The sequence below is a fragment of the Oryctolagus cuniculus genome, chromosome 2 (assembly GCF_964237555.1).
Source record: "Oryctolagus cuniculus chromosome 2, mOryCun1.1, whole genome shotgun sequence".
Taxonomy (NCBI): Eukaryota; Metazoa; Chordata; class Mammalia; order Lagomorpha; family Leporidae; genus Oryctolagus; species Oryctolagus cuniculus.
The window spans coordinates 25,806,711-25,819,562 of NC_091433.1; positions in this window are offsets into that span (position 1 = coordinate 25,806,711).

The window sequence follows — 12,852 nt, forward strand, 5'->3', positions numbered from 1 at the left end:
TGGACCATCTTCTGCTGCTTTTCCCAGGCTGTTAGCAGGGAGCTGGGCTGAAAGCAGAGCAGTTGAGACTTGAATTGAATGCCTGGTAGATAAAATTATCATTTTTTAGATTGATATATTCTTTCTAAATAATGCAAAAGTACACAAAAGGTATAATAATATGAAAGCATAAGCACCAAAGATAAATACTATAGTGAACCATTATAAATAGAAAATTCTGGCTGCTCTTGGATATTTAAATAACTTTGCTGTTTATTCAGCATATGACCTGATTCAGATTATTTACAATTCAAGTATTTGTGTCTACTGTGGATCTTGTTTTAGCTGTTTAGCTTAAAACGGTTCTCCTTGTTATTTCCTGTATACTGTATACTGTATACAACCTCGATTAGCATAATCACTGTGATTAACGTTAATTGAAGAGTGGAAATGAAAACGGGTGCTGAAAACAGTTTGAATGATAGGTACAATGGTAAAATTTTGTATTACATGAACACTCAAATTTGACTTCAGTTCTAAAATCTTTGAACTCTGTGGGGGAATAGAATTAGAAGCATAGACAAATATAAAATGTACACCAGACAGAAATGCATATGTGATCTATATGTGAATGTATTATGCTGTACTAATATATTTACTGGAAGGAATTATAATGTGGTCATTGGAAGTACAGATCTAATAGTCATGCTGAGATTTCTCAGTCCTTTTCCCAGTTGTTAGCTGTGGAACCCTAAGTTGCTGAGACTTCAGAACTGAGTCATCTAAATTGTAAAATGGAGATAATAATATACTTTACTTGATGCACTGGATGGAAAACTAAAATGAAATCCTAGGTATGCGGTTTTTGACTTAATGTTGGGTAAATGTAAATGTTTTGTAAATATTATGTACAATCTATTTGCTCTCTGATTTTTCTCTGGTTCATTGCTTAAGATCATATTTTTCACAGTTCTGCATTTTATTTCATATTGTTTTTGTTAATGGTTTTCAGTTTGTTATGTGCTGGAATTCTTTAATTTATATTCCTTTTCATTTTTGTAGAAAGACTCTGAAATTGTTTCCCTTTCCAGTTTATGTGCACATCATCTCATTTTTAATCCAAAGTTTCTGCAGTAAGTACCTGGTTTCCCATTCGAAGCCTTAAGTAACAGTGTATATAAAATGAAAAATGTCTTGCCACTATAGATGTCAAAGTTGGATAAGTCCATGTCAAAAATACAAAAGATATTTGCATCCCAAATACCAGGGAAAGATAGCCAATGTAGTTGAATACAGTGAATGTTGAATATACTTTTAAAGAATATGTCTATTCACAATCTTAAAAATAAAAGCAGATAGAAAAGTAAAAATGCTTGGTGACATTTTCCTGATAATGGTACTGAGACAAATATCAATAAGTGCAGAGCAAGTCATCAGATTATTTATCAGATAGGAAAAGATAATGAACTTCAGAATGGTAACTTTACAAATGCTACCTCTTTTTTTTCTAGAAATAATTGTTGGGCTTGAAAGCATTTTCTTTTCTTTTTATAGTGTCCTTAATGTTCCATGTTGCATTTCTTTTTTAAAATTTTTATTTTTTTAAGGAATGCAACTTCATGAATTTAATATATGCGGATTTGGGAATATGTTGCTTCTTCCCCCCCTCCACCTCTTTCTCCAAGGTAGGGAAGTTTTCTGTAATTATTTCACTAAGTAGGCTTTCTATTCCCTTCTCTTTTTCTGCTCCTTCAGGTACTCCTAAGACCTGTATATCGGGTCATTTGCTAGTATCCCATATATCTCCAACACCGGTTGTATGTTTTCTAATTTCTTCCTTTTGTTTTTGGTTTGACTGTAAAATTTTCAGAGATTCCTCATCTAGCTCGGATGTTCTTTCTTCTGCCTAACCAACTCTGTTGTTAAGCCTTCCCACTGCATTTTTTATTTGATCTATTGATTTATTCATTTCTAGTATTTCATTTTTATTTCTCTTTAAAATCTCAAATTCATGGGAAAAATTTTCATTTGTTTAATATATGGTTTTCTTTAGCTTGTGGGTTTGCTTCTGGTTACTTTTGAGTAATCCTATGATTAATTTTTAAATTCCATTTCTGGCATTTCCTCAGTCTTTTCATTTTCACAGTCTAATATTGACATGTTGTACTCCTTTGTGGACATCATAGTGTCTTCCTTATTTTTACTTCTTGATTTTTCGCATTTATTTTTAGGCATTTGTAAAACTTTTTTTTTTCTTCTGATGGCTTTTTATCTTTGAAGTGTGCCTCTGTGACTTAGTGGAATGTCTACAATTTCAGTGACTACCAGGAGGTGTGTTGTGGGTGTGGCCAGGGAGTTCTGGTCAGTGCTCCAGGATGGGGTGAGTATCCAGGGAAACACGCAAGTTGGGCGTGGTAGCAGTTCTCTGGTTAACCGGATGGAGAGGAATAATCACCTCTGTTGGTGCAACCACCCCTCCTCCAGGCTGAGGAGTGCTCAGGTGTTAGCCCTCATCCACACCACCATATTATCTGCACATATGATCTGCCCAGCCCCTCAGGTGAACACAGTTCCCTCTGCTATGATCTGCTCTAGGCAACCAAGGAGCTCCGAGAGTGCTCCGCAGCCCTCTGAGATTGCCCAGAACCCAGCTACACCCTGTCTCCTCTCTGAATCACTGTGTTCTCTGTCTCAGTAGCCAGAGCTGTTAGGGTCAAGCAGTGCAGGTGGAACCACTCTTCCCTGCCAGCCCGTCCTGATGGCAGGGGGTCCAAGGTAGTCACAGAGCCGTGGTCCACGTGTGTTCCAGCCCGCTGAATCAAGTCCTGTCCTCCCAATAGATTTGATGCTGGTGGGATATGCAGGTTTTTCTCTCTGGTAAGATCTCTAGGTCAAAAGTCCTCATAATACCTGCCTGCCGCAGCCCTGCGCACTTGACAGTTGTATTGGGTGCTTAGGAGAGTCCTGCGGTCTGTGCTTCCCTTCTGTAGGGATGGCTCTCCCTTCCCGTTCTGTTGCTGGCTGAGTGCAGCTGGCATGATGGAGACCTCCTCAGTCAGTTGCTCCGGCAATGCTGTGGGTGTCCCGACCCAATCGGCGGAGGGCGATCCCAAGAATTGTTTGGTGCGCATGCACAATCTGGGGCGGCTACTACTTACCTAAGTCCAAAGATGGCAACAGCCCTCCTACTGCTGGCAGCAGATTGCTGTCTCAGAAGGGAGGATGGGAGCGAGAAACGCTCTTTCTTCCTTTCCTCCCCACTCTGGGTGAGTGGTCGCCTGGCTGGATTCAAATGGCAAGTCTCATCAAACTTTTCCTCTCCCTGTATCAACAGCGGCAGGGGGCCCTGGAGTCTGATCTCCAGTAATTTGCCTGGGCGGGTGGGTGGATGTCTCTCTGCCTGGATCCAAGTTTCCGTGTCCTCCATCATCTCACCGTGTCTGCAACTTCTTCACGGATTTGGCTATTTCTACTGCTTTCAATGGAAGCCCCACTTCAATTTCCCCTGCAACTTTACCCTGGGAGTGCACTCTTCACTTTTTTATATTAATTTTTCCCTGAGTAAATCAGACCACCCAGTCGCTATTCTGCCATCTCAGAACCCCCTCGTGTTGCATTTCCGGCAAGCTTTTCAAGCTTTTTTTTTTTTTTTTTCTTTTGACAGGCAGAGTGGACAGTGAGAGAGACAGAGAGAAAGGTCTTCCTTTTGCCGCTGGTTCACCCTCCAATGGCCGCCGCGGTCAGTGCACTGCGGCCAGCACACCGTGCTGATCCGAAGGCAGGAGCCAGGTACTTCTCCTGGTCTCCCATGGGGTGCAGGGCCCAAGCACTTGGGCCATCCTCCACTGCACTCCCTGGCCACAGCAGAGAGCTGGCCTGGAAGAGGGACAACTGGGACAGACTCTGGCACCCCGACCGGGACTAGAACCCTGTGTGCCGGCGCCGCTAGGTGGAGGATTAGCCTATTGAGCTGCGGCGCCGGCCTGTGATCAGTTTTAAGTACACATTGGGGGCAGGCTCAGTGGTGTATTTGGGACACCTGCATCCCATATTGAAGGGCCTGATCCCACCTCCACTTCACATCCAGCCTCTGCTACTGTGCATGTTGGGAAGCAGCAGATGAGGGCTCAATAATTGAATGCCTGCCACCCACGTGGGAGACCTGGATGGAGATCCTGGCTCTTGGCTTTGTCCTGGCTTGACCCCAGCTGTTGTAGCATTTGAGGTGTAAACCAGCAGATGCAAGAGTTCTCTCTCCAGAAAGTTGTTGTGGGTCAGTGGATTGAGCCACCTGCTGCAATGCTGGCATCCCATATGGGTGCCTATTTGAGCCCCAACTGTTCCACTTCCAGTCCAGCTCCTGGCTTATGTGCCTGGGAAAGCAGTGGAGGATGGCGCAAGCCCATTGGCCCCTGCACCCACATGGGAGACTTGGAACAAGCTCTGGGCTCCTGGCTTCAGTATGGCACAACTTTGGCTGTTGCAGCCATTTGAGGAATGAACCAGAGGATGGAAGATCTCTCCTTCTTTCTCTCTGTAACTCTACCTTTCAAATAAAAAAATACTAATTTTTTTAAGTATTTCTTTCTCTCTAGCTCTGCCTTTCAAATAAATATAAATAAAAAAATTTAAAAATAAACACATCTGATTTTTTCAAGATAATTGTTATATGTTTCCAATATTCCATAAATACATAAGAAAAATGAACAAAAAATAAAAATACATATAAGTGAATAAGATGGAATACATAAAATGCATATCAACATACTAATCTCCCCCTAAAGGCAGATCATGATGTTGGTTTTAAGATATACCACAGATGGCCGGCACTGCGGCTCAGTAGGCTAATCCTCCGCCTGCGGCACTGGCACACCGGGTTCTAGTCCCAGTTGGGGCACCGGATTCTGTCCTGGTTGCTCCTCTTCCAGGCCAGCTCTCTGCTGTGGCCCGGGAGTGCAGTGGAGGATGGCCCAGGTCCTTGGGCCCTACACCTGCATGGGAGACCAGGAGAAGCACCTGGCTCCTGGCTTTGGATCCGTAGTGGCCATTGTGGGGTGAACCAATGGCAAAGGAAGACCTTTCTCTCTCTCTCTCTCTGTCCACTCTGCCTGTTTAAAAAAAAAATAAAGATATACCACAGACAAAAGGAAGAGAAGAATAGATCAAGTAGAGGCATGCATAATATCCCTAAGACAGATACGAACTCTTGACTCACAGGAAACACAGCTGTCCTTAAAGAGCCCCAAAGCATTTTCCTTGAGAGTTCTGATGAAACAGATATGTATTACCCAGGGACTCATGGTTTGTTCTGTTTCTCAGGGATGAACACCTTCAATTTGGATATTATATGCCACCTAACTATAACTCAAAAAACAGTTCTTGGCTAGGGGATATAGACCTGGAAATCCAGAAACAAGGATAATAATAAAATCACATGTACTGAATCCGTTTCTACTCTACCGTTTGTAAAGTCCATTTCATAAATGAGAATAGCAGACACAGAAAAAGTACAAACAAATCAATCTGGCCTCACAGTTGACAGCATATTTGGTCAGTTTTGGCTGGATTATTGTTTCCAGAGTTTTCAGGGGTTTTATCACTCTAATTATTTTTCTTAGCTCTGTACTGGTGGTATTTAAGTATTTGCTAAGCAACTGTCTCTTTGTTTTTCAAATTTGGGAAAGAACAAAAATGACAGACTCAAGCATTCTTCAAACTATGGTTGTCATTTTATTTACTTTTTTTTCATTTATGGTCACATAAATATTTCTAAAAATCAATTATTTTAGTAAACAAATAGTCTGTGAGGCAAAAATTGTCAAGAGTACCCTTAGTCCTTCCTACTGATTTTAAAATACAAATATATACATTTATGTGTTATTAAATATTTAGGGTCTGGATTTCATTTCCAGCCATTAATTTTCTCTCAGGTTAAGTGCTTTGTCTGTTTGACTTCATTTCAAACTACCAGGACCTGAACTTAGACACAATTTGGCAAAAGGTAAGTCTCAAGGCTCCAGGAGCCCCAATTATTCTTCTCTTTTTTAGAGGTGACCATTCAAGTTGTAAAAAGAACATCTTTTAAATACAACCTTTGAACCTTCCATGAGACATGGAAAGACAAAAACAGACTTAATTTGTAAGATTCAGGAGATATGCTGTTGTGTTTTGAAATAGCATTTCTTTTTGTATCAAATATATATCTAACACTTTCAAATAATATCTAGGTTTTATTTTACTTTGTTCATTAGAATTCTGTTTTGGAAAATGTCATTATTTGTTTGTAATAAAAAGACCTGAGCTTTTCTGATTAAATCATTTGTTAGTTCATCCATTGTTTGCCTCCTAATGCACCTTGACACATTAAAACATGTTTGAACAATTGAGGAAAAAATTCTATTTGATTAGTTTAGCAAGTTAGATATGTGTATGAAGGCGTGCACATTAATTTCAAAAGGTCACCCAAATTGCAGGTGTAAAAAGACAGGTGCAACTAATTAACCTCTTGAGCAAGCAATTGGTTGATTGCAGGTGTAATTAGTGAAATACACAAAAAAGAAGGGATGGTGTAGTCTTGTTGAAAATTTAACCTTAAATTGTTTGAGTTTTCAAACTACATTGCAATCAAGTTAAATATATCAACAATTAAACTTGCTAAAATTGTCTTTCATAACATCTGTGTATTTTTTTACTGATCATGAAACAATGCTATTTAAAAACGTAAGTATTTCATTTAGTATCTGACTTTCAAATAAAGAAAATAAAGGGGAAAAATGATTTTAAGCCGAACTAAAAGAAAGAATTCACAGACCTTGGGGCTGGCACTGTAGCGCAGTGGGTTAACGCTTTGGCCTGAAGCACTGGCATCCCATATGGGCGCCAGTTCGAGACCCGGCTGCTCTACTTTCTGTCCAGCTCTCTACTATGGTCTGGGAAAGCAGTGGAAGATGGCCCAAGTCCTTGGCCCCTGCACCCACGTGGGAGACCTAGAAGAAGCTCCTGGCTTCAGATCGGCGCAGCTCCTGCTGTTGTGGCCATTTGGGGAGTGAACCATTGGATGGAAGACCTCTCGCTCCCTCTCTCTCTCTCTCTCTTCCTCTCCTCTCTCTCTGTAGCTCTGAATTTCAAATAAAATAAATAAATCTTTATAAAAAAAAGAATTCACAGACCTCAAAATGAGAGTAAATTCTACCAAAAACGACAGATAGGCAAAAGATGGAACAAGAGAAAGTAAAGTGAATAAAGAACATGAAGGGTGGAGAAAGTGCCAAGTGGTGGCAGATCTTAGAATAAAACAACAAAACATACTTCTTGAAGGTGAGAGCTAGATCATAAAGTGCAAATATGAAATCTCTGTGGACCATAATAGTGGTGGAAATTGGGGTGAAAAGGGCGATCAAGGAAAGTACTGCTGGGCACAATATACTAGGACAAGTGGAGGCAGATCTACACACACACAAATATAATTTGCAAGATGTTTCCTTCACAAACAAAGAAAAGCTTTGATTTGTGAAGTCAGGAAGTTGACCTTGGTTCTCTATTCTCTATACACTCATGGAATTCTTTTGAAAAGGATTAGCCAAGAAGGAAAAGAAGACTCATTCAACAGAAAGTATTAAGAAAGTAGAAATCACAGCAACTCTGAAATAGAACCAGAAGTTAGAAAAAAGATGTAGAATTTTTAAGAAGAATAATATTGTCATATAAAATTTATTATTTTGAGAAACCAGATGAAAATTAAAATAATATTTACTAAGAAACATTTACAGAGAAATGAAGCAATCCCCTTTTTTATGAAAATCAAGCTGCATGAATACAAACCCTTAAGAAGTAGAGCAGCTAGGATTACAACCAGAGCCCATATGGGATGCCAGCATTGCAGGTTGCAGCTTAACCCACTGATACAGAGCCAATGCCAATGGGCGGAGGTTTAATCAAATTAATCTGATTACGGAGTCTGAAGGTAGGGCTTTTGGTGATGATTACATTATTAGGGTGGGAATGATTGGGTCTTTGTGACTTCAAAAGGAGAGACCACATAAACATGGATATGAGAGTGCTCCCTGTATATCTCTGCTTCCTGGCTTTATACATGATTCCTCCTGTTCACTTGCTTTGCCATCTACTAACCTCAGCAGACACCAAACCAATGGCACTGCCTGATTTTGGTCCATGAACCTCCAAAACTCTGAACTGAAATAAATCTTTTTCCTAAGTCTCTTCTCTCAATTATTTGTTATAGGAACAAAAAGCTAACTATACAGCATGGTAAACGTGTGGAAGTATACCGGTATGTGAAGATAAAACTCATATGTTTCAAGAAAAATGAAATAAAACTGAAAAAAACATATTTTGAACAAAAATTGGCCTAGAATAGACAATAGCAAGATGCTTCTTAATAAAGAACGGAGCTTAAAGACATAATCACTTTAAACAGGGAAAGTAAAAGTTAATCTTATTTCCCTATAGCAAATTTCAACCAATGAACATAAGGAAGCAAGGTTGATGCAACACTTACAGAGAAAGAGCGTGAGTCAACACACTTTGTATCCAGCCAAACTATCTTTCCAGAATAAAAACTATGGAAAATAATTTGACCATTAACTACTTCGCTACACACTTCAGTAAAATACTAGAGAAATGAATTTTAGGCAGTCAGGAAAAACTGGAGAAATTATTATAAAATTTGGGTCTGTGGGTATTGAATACTTTTTTAACAGGGTAGTAAGACTAAAATAAATGTAATGGAACAAATATGAATGGCAGACACCTTGTCAATGGTGAAATGGTACAAGTATCAAAAATACGTGGAGAAAAGAGGATAAAGAAAGGGAGAATAAATCTGATGATTATACCTTCTTCATTAGCTTGCATTAAAATAGACTTAAAGCTAACACATAAGTGTATAAGCATATTTAAATCATAAAGTTAAATACTAGTTATTAAAAGAAATGTATTATGGAGGAAAAGGAATAGAGTAGCAAGGTGATACATATTAATTTTATCATGGTTTATAATGAGATGAAATTACTTGTTAGAACAAATAAGGCTGGAGTTATATACAGCTATAGTGACCACTAGAAGCAAAATTTAAATATTCCAAAATATGAAATTTACACATGCACAAAATTGTTTTCATAAAGATGTCAAAATAGTAAAAGCCAAATAAGAGAGGGAAGAGGAATGTGGCTGGGAGTATGGGTGGACAGGAGGGCATGGTGGAAAGAATCACCATGATCCTAAAGTTGTAATTGTGAAATGTATGAAGTTTGTAACTGTAAACTAGTATAGTTCTGCATAAATTCACATGGACTTACTTCTAATGATACAATTTAAAAACTTGCCATGGGACCACAAATCTAAGGGGAAGCTGGGTGGTAAAAATAGCATTTAAGTGTTATAGAGATCATATGGATAGGATTAAGTGTTAAAGTGATCATATAAATAGGACTGTTTGGTAATAATAATAGAATTAAAAAGGACTGAATGCTCCAACATGGTAAGAAGTCCATACAGCAGTCTCATAGAATGATAATCTCTTTAAATAGCACTCTGAACTCAGAATCAGCCCTTAAGGCATTCTGGCGTTGCTGAAAAGCCTAGGGGAGCATTTCAGGCATGGAAAGCCAAGACACTGTGGTAAAAAATGTTTCACATGAAGGACCTCTGTGGGTGAGACTCCAGTGGAAAGAAGTGGTCATTAAAGAAGGATGTACTTTTTTCTGAAGGAAGGAGAGAACTTCTACTTTGCTTATGGCCTTGTCTAAATACTGAAGGAGTTTGTGGATGCAAAAGGCTTCCATAGCCTAGGCAGCTCATGTCAAGAGCCTCAGGTGATCACTGACATCATACATAAGAGTGTTAATTGTTAAATAAACAACAGGAGTCACCATGCACTATGTTCCCATGCAGGGCCTCTGTCCTCAAAGAGTTGTATTATGAGAGTTAACTGTAAAACTAGTTCTCAAAGAATTACTTTGTTTTAGTGTACTAAGTGGAGGCTATTCTTATGTCTCATAAGTTATAGTTATATCGAAGAGCTTGCAAAAGATGTATTATTCTTGGGTTCTTCTTTAAAGATAATCAAGTTTCTAAAAAAAAAATGACGTTGGAGATGCAATGACTTGATCAGCCCTTGTCTGTATCATTGAGAATCAGTTTTTTTTTCTTTTTCTTTCTCATACAAAGTGTTAAACTCTTTACCTAGAATAGAGTTAATCTTCTGTGTGGAAAGTTAAATGAAAATAGATCTTAGTAGAAAATAAGACTGGGAACAGGAGAGGCAAGAGGAAAAGGGGTGGAAATGTGGGTGGGAAGGCGGGTAGGATGGAAAGAATTACTATGTTCCTAAAGTTGTATTTATGAAATGCATGCAAATAAATAGGAAAAGTAAAAATCAAAATATAAGAAAGATATGTCATACAAAAGAATAAACACATTTAGCATAGCCCTAAATACAAATGGTTTAACTCACCTAGTAAAAGAAAAAACTAGTTTCACATTGGCTCACGAAACTAAGATCATAGCTGTGTATATAAGAAATAATAAAGGGGGTCTGGCACTATGACTTAGTGAGTTAAGCTTCCACATGCAGTGCCAGCATCCTATTTGGGTTTCTATAAGAAGCTGCTCCACTTCCAATCCAGACCCTGCTGATGTGCCTGGGAAAACAGTGGAAGATGGCCCAAGTCCTTGGGCTCCTGCCCCGATATGGGAGACCCTGGCTCCTGGTTTCAAACTGGTCCTGCTCCAGCTGTCATTGCCAGTTAGTGAGTGAACCAGTGGATAGACGATCTCTGGCTCTCTCTCTCTCTCTCTACCTCTGCTTCTCCCTCTCTGTAACTCTACCTTTCAAGTAAATAAATAGATTAAAAAAAAAAAAAAAAGAAAAAGGTCTGCTCTGTAGCTCACTAGGTTAATCCTCCACCTGCAGTGCCAGCATCCCATATGGGCACCAGGTTCTAGTCCCGGTTGCTCCTCTTCCAGTCCAGCTCTCTGCTGTGGCCCAGGAAGGCAGTGGAGGATGGCCCAAGTGCTTGGGCCCTGCACCCGCATGGGAGACCAGGAAGAAGCACCTGGCTCCTGGCTTCGGATCAGTGCAGCGCCAGCTGTGGCAGCCATTTGGGAAGTGAACGAATGGAAGGAAGACCTTTCTCTCTGTCTCTCTCTCTAACTCTGTCAAAAAGAAAAAAAAGAGAGAGAGAGAAAGAAAGAAAGGAAGAAAGAAAGAAGGAAGAAAAGGAAGGAAGGAAGGAAGGAAGGAAGGAAGGAAGGAAGGAAGGAAGGAAGGAAGGAAGGAAGGGGGCCGGTACTGTGGCATAGCAGGTAAAGCCGCCATCTGAAGTGCTGACATCCCATGTGGGTGCCAGTTCTAGTCCCAGTTGCTCCTCTTCCAATCCAGCTCTCTGCGGTGGCCTGAGAAAGCAGAAGATGGCCCAGGCCCTTGGGCCCCTGCACCCGCATGGGAGACCCAGAAGAAGCTCTTGACTCCTGGCTTCGGATCTGCACAGTTCTGGCCGTTGCAGCCAACTGGGGAATGGCAGCAGATGGAAGACCTCTCTCTCTCTCTCTTTCTGCCTCTCCTTATCTCTCTGTGTAACTTTGACTTTCAAATAAATAAATCTTAAAAAAAAAAAAAGAAAAGAAATAGGGCCGGCGCCGTGGCTCACTTGGTTAATCCTCTGCTTGTGGCACCAGCATCCCATATGGTCACCAGGTTCTAGTTCCGGTTGCTCCTCTTCCAGTCCAACTCTTCTGTGGCCCAGGAGGGCAGTGGAGGATGGCCCAAGTGCTTGGGCCTCTGCACCCGTATCAGAGACCAGGATGAAGCACCTGGTTCCTGGCTTCAGATTGGTGCAGCGCTGGGTGTGGCAGCCATTTGGGGAGTGAACCAACGGAAGGAAGATCTTTCTCTCCATCTCTCTCTCATTTTCTGTAACTCTACCTGTAAAATAAAGAAAAAAAGAAATAATAACGAACCCCCCAAACATATTCTATATTCAATTAAAAATGCCACAACAGAAAATGGACAAAGGATAGCATTTCACAGAAAGGAAATGGCTCTTAAACAAAAAGATGACCAATCTCTGCACAGAAAGAGAAATACAAATTAAATCACAGTGATGTGTCATTTTTACCTATTAGATTGACAGAAAGCCTATCAATATGTCAAAGTAGATGATTTTCAAATGCTGAGTGTATGAGTATAAATTGGTGCAATCCTGGAGGAGCTTGATTGATTTTAACAGAATTAATCACAATTGCAATTATCTATCCATCTTGATCAGACAATTTTATTTCTTTTAAAGATTTTTATTTATTTATTTGAAAGTTGGAGTTACACAGAGAGAGGAGGAGAGGCAGAGAGAGAGGTCCATCATCTGCTGGTTCACTCCCCAATTGGCCACAACGGCTGGAGCTGAGTGGATCCGAAGCCAGGAGGCAGGAGCGTCTTCTGTGTCTCCCATGCTGGTGCAGGGGCTTCCTAGAGGAAGCTCCTGGCTCCTGGCTTTGGATCAGCTCAGCTCCAGCCGTTGTGACCATTTGGGGAGTGACTCAGTGGATGGAGGACCTTTCTTTGTCTCTCCCTCTCTCTGTCTGTAATTTTGCCTCTCAAATAAATAAATAAAAATCTTGAGAGAGGCAGAGATTGAGATTTTCCTAAAAAGAACTCAGAGTAGATCGGAAAAGAAGATAACAAAACAGCAGATGTAATTTTGGGTTGAACACCAAATCAAGCCTCTCATGGTGTTACGTGGTGTCTCTCTCCTGTCCCCACCCCGCTGTGTCTTCTTTGCCTTTGTTCAGAGTACCCTTTAATATGTAACAGGGATCTTTCTATAAGTCTCAGGATTCTGTCTGTCAGTCTCACGA